Raw genomic sequence first — 5,080 nt, 5'->3', positions numbered from 1 at the left:
GAACTGTTTTAGGTCTCTAAAACATACATAGTTTCCCGTTCACCCTACTCAAACTAGCCAGTCCTTTGTTAACAGACTGTGAAGACCAACTACAGAAGAAGTTGACTACAACATTTTGAGTCAGTGACATCTCCTAGCCAGAGGAAGTCAGGTGCTTGTGCTATTTATACAAGGCCAATCAACCAGAATTTTGCTTTTTTAATTTGAAGACAGTGTGTCACACCAGACCTTAAAACCGTCACTGATACGGAAATGCATGTCACTATTTTGTACTGGTATACCACTCTTTGCTGGGAAAGTAGTGGGTAGAAGTTTGTAGAGGAGGGAAAGACTTTAATCTCTTTCAGCTGCTACTTCGGAAACTGTGGTTCTTCAAGACGTGGTCCCGGCACACAAGCAAAGTGTTCAAGTAGGCACAGAATATTATACAGTAATTCACTTAATATAGAAAAGATGAACACCATAATGAAGTCCTATTGACCAAGATTGCGCAATCTGATGTGTGGGTTTCAGTCATACAGGTAGAAAGTGTATATCGTGTGAGTGTAACTGTGGGTGTCTCGTGTCTAGACACAAATACTTAGTTAAAAATTTCTACTCGTGCACATGAAGGCACTTAAATATACAGTCACTACTGATTGAGTCAAATACCTGCTCCTCCTTCAATGTAAGAGTTTCCATTTAAATACTGACAATGAAACTAATGTATAAAATCCGAGAATGTGGTGGAAGTCAAAGCAGAGTAATTCTCCTTGAGAGGAAATCTTGGGGAGTGGAGATATGGATAGATATGGAATGTGCAAAGTGACGGTAAGAAAACATGTTATGCACCTTGAGCTGTCGTTATATTAAAAGAACTTTTTTCTTTCTTAGGCTCCAAAAGAGAAATTACTGAATAAAATAAATTGACCTGTGGCATCCTGAACCTGTCAGAAAGAAGTTTGCTGTTAAGAACACTTCAGCTTCAGAGATCTTAGATAATATTGTCACATTCTCTCTTGGTTTTCGGGGGTATTCTGTTTGTTTGTTTCTTTTGCCTTCTCTATTGGGAAACTATTCTCGTTTTACGGATTTGTGTTCATAATGAACACACGGATGCAGAAGGATGTTGATGGGGCTCTAGATCAGTTCTGATAGTTATGAGGAGTAGCTCACAGTATCATAGAAAGTCAGTCAAAGCTCTGGGCAGCAAACCTGGATTTGGAAAGGAAAAATTCTGGTGCATTTTTGGACTGATGTCTGGAAACCCTCAATCTGTGGTGGTGTAAGTCGTATCTAGCAGGTCAGTCTTGGGCATACGTCACCATTTGACATTTTGTGTGCTTATTCAGTCTCTGGAAAATCTGTGCCTTATGAATAGTGAGTGAAATGCTCTTAATTTTGCCTTTGGGATATTATTTCTTTAGAGAAGATAGTGAGTTTTAACATTAACTGTGATCTGTGACTCAGAACTTCCTCCTTCAGCTTCTGGTTGTGATGCTGACTGTGATCTGCAGTTGGAGGAACTTGCAATTCTTTATTCTGCCAGCAAAGAACAATATTGTTCTGTGCTTCTCATTTGTCCGCAGTTGAGCTGGGCACAAGTGGGCGCAGCTTCAGAGATGGATTTAAAAAACACTCAGGCTGTGGCAGTGCTATATGCAAGTTATATTTTTATTTACATGCTCATTATAGTTGTGTCTGGGAACACTTGTATGTCTTGCAGATACATTGGTACGCGGTAGCTATTCTGTCTTTCTACCAATAGTTTCCAGACTTTTGCCAAGTTGTTTCTCTTTTGTTATGAAAGAGATAAAAATAAAATGGGCTGGACCTTGATCAAGAAATGATTTTAGATACAGCTTGGCAATAGAAGTAGACCCTCAGCAACATTTTTCCATTGTACAGTCACTCTTTTTTTCTTAACTGGGCAGTATGATAAATGGCTAATTTCAGGTCAGGCAGCTTAAAGTGCAGAACAAAAACAATGACACCATGGAAAATAAAAAGGCTGTCCAGTGTATTGAGGTTAAATTTAAATCTGTCTCTCTCAGGAAGCAGACTTCAGCAACAAAGATGGAAACACACCTCAGAAAAATATGGCTGAAGTCTAATAAACAGCAATAGCTTTCAGATTCACCAAGAAATCTGGGTTAAATCCTTCTGAAAAAATGGATGAACTAAACTTGATTTTTCTTCAGCTCATCCTCTTCATAATTCTGTGTCTGATTAACTAGTTCTTTTTTCTTTCAAGTTCACCAGGTCTCTGTTTTCTATTTTTAAGACGTTTAACTTGACAGCTGTAAAAATGAATGCCATGGCAGACTCACGTCCAATTTACTGTTCATTACCATACTGAGATTTTTCTAGGTTTTTGGTTCTAATCAAATAACAGAGTTTTAGACAATTTCCTGGAGTTATGAGTTAGAGCGACCATCTGTGGGGCTGAAAGAGTCATTAACTTTCCGTGGTCATTTCCACTCATTGTCTTCCTTTGGGACTACCCATAAGGATTTCAGTTAGCAACCAAATGTAACGATGGGTTGGGTTTTTGTGTCAGGGGAACACCTGTCCATTAGGAAGAAAACGGAGGCTTTCAACTTTTTTTCAAGTAGATCAGTGTAGGACTGTCAGTTGGGAACAACATTTGGTCACCAGCAGTCTGGTACAGGCTGCTTCACATCCGTGACCCCAGACTGGAAGATGGTGTTGCCTGGTCAACCTGCTTCTTCAGAGAAAGCAGTTTAGGCTACAACAACAGCAGTCTGGTACAGGCTGCTTCACATCCATGACCCCAAACTGGAAGATGGTGTTGCCTGATCAACCTGCTTCTTCAGGGAAAGCAGTTTAGGCTACAACAATATTTTTTTTTTTAATTGAGCTGTGAAATAGCACTTGTATAACTTTAAGTACACTTGGCTATAGTTTTCATGGTCTCTGTCTACACAGTTCTCAGCTACACGTAACTTTAAGTACACTTGGCTATAGTTTTCGTGGTCTCTTTCTACACAATTCTCAGCTACACATAACTGAGCTTTTTTTATTGAGTGCATATATCTGGTGTGGAATCAGCATGTCATCAAGCATATTATGGACTAAAATTAATATTTCACTACAGAGAGATTCTACCTCCTAGTTTATTAATTGACTTCATAATTAACTGGCAAATTCAAAGTGCAAGTGAACTTTAACTTCATAATTAACTGGCAAATTCAAAGTGGAAGTGAACATTAGTTTTTTGCTTTATGTTTTACATTTGCGTTTCCTATTAAAAAAAGTAATTTGTTTTTCTGCTTGAGGGTCAGACCAACACTTTGTGTTCAGGACCTGTATTGCGGATCTCTCTTTCATCAGGAGTTGGTGTGTCACTTGTGAATTTCAGCTTTAGTAATGAAATCTTCTTACCAATTAATCCTCCTGTATATTTCATTGGTTGTTCTGATCTTTACTTTTGTCCTAAAATGTTGTTCATAGTCTTGTGTTTATAGGAGTTGTATTCTACCACTGTGACATCTGCATTTCAGGAACAGGATTTCCTGTTCTTTCTGATGTATAATTTCCAAAGTGGACTTGAAATAAGGGAAATGCAATTGTCTTTTTTTTTTTTTTTAATTTTTTTTTACAGCACCTACATGATTACAAGTGGTCTATGGAAATGATACAAAGCCTTTTTCTCTGCCCAAAGGACTTTTCATAATTTTTTAAGAGTCATTTAGCAAGTGAAGCAAAAAAATAGTATGGAAAGCGTGGAGGTGAAGTACTCTGTACCAGCTATTTCCTTTGACTGACCAGTTCAGATGCACACACATCTTAGCTTCAACAGGAAGATTTTCTTGCAGCAATAATTATTATTACTTAAGAACTCCTGTGAATGTTGTGGAAACGGTTAGTGACTGAAGTAAGATAAAGGTAATTTTCTTGTGGTCCCTCATGATAGACTGTCTCTCTGTCATGTTAAACTAACACAAAAGCAATGTTTCTTTGAATGATAAACTTCTCCACATGGCTGCTGTAGTTTTGTAACAAGTGCTTTGAAATCTTTTCTGTCTGAGATTGGAAGAAATCGGACTTAGAATTTCTGAAGAAATCAGACTTAGACGTTCAGAAGAAATGAAACTAAGATTTGATTCAACATATTTGGTTTTGGAACCAAAAGCAACTGCCTATGTTTTAGTAATTTTCTCCCTTGTTCCAGCTGTAGCTTGCGGTAATTGGTCTCTGAACTGGCTGATTTGCTATGGTGCACAGTATTTGATCGTTAATGCCAGCATGAGGTGGACAGTGGAAGGCTTGTGAATTTTCCAGTCTCTTCAGCCTTCTGTTTTTACAAGTCATCAAATTCCTTTCCATTGTATTATTTTCTCTTTTTTTTTGTTGTTTTTTAAATTGATGGTTGCTTTCTTTTGCCAAACAGCTTTGCATTTCCTTCTCTTTTGTAGAATTTGTGGACACATAAGTTATCAGCTATAAAAATGCAAGAGCAGGAAATCTTGTCCTTGAGCTACCCGGTGGAATAAAAAAAAAAAAGAAAGCAAACCATTTCCTATGACTTTGTTCTGTTGGTAATTGCTGTAGGAGGTTGCCAGAAGGAATAGCGTCTGTCTTCAGGTCAGGATGGTAAACTGCTGTGTCCTACCCTACTAAAGAAAATAGAGTTTTTGTTTCCAGCAGGGTGAGGTAGAGCAGATACGAGTTCTGACAGCTAACCTTGCAAGCAGGGTTAACTGCAGAAGGGTTTGCAAGGTCTGTGGTGAAAGCGGACGAGTACAGCAACCAAGAGAGAGCAGCAGGATGAAGAGTAGCCCTCTGTGTTCAAAAGAGGCTCTGGAGCTTGTAGTGCTATTTCACAATTTAGAGATTTGCAATTTAAAGCTCTTGGTCTGGACTAGTTGTCTAATATTATGTCACTGCGAATGGTGAGGAAGGGACAGAGTGACTGTCAGAGGTTCAGTGATAACTTAAATACAACAATTTATGAGTACTGTAGAAGACATTTATTGGTGGATAATGTGGATCACTCTTTAGAAACTCATCTTTCCTTCACTGTGTGTGGATAGTACCTAGCTGGTAGGTCTGAGCTTTTTGTGTGATGTATGCAGTG

This window comes from Pterocles gutturalis, unplaced genomic scaffold, assembly GCF_000699245.1.
Source record: "Pterocles gutturalis isolate BGI_N339 unplaced genomic scaffold, ASM69924v1 scaffold8691, whole genome shotgun sequence".
Classification (NCBI taxonomy): domain Eukaryota; kingdom Metazoa; phylum Chordata; class Aves; order Pterocliformes; family Pteroclidae; genus Pterocles; species Pterocles gutturalis.
Note: the sequence above shows the minus strand (reverse complement) of the source record.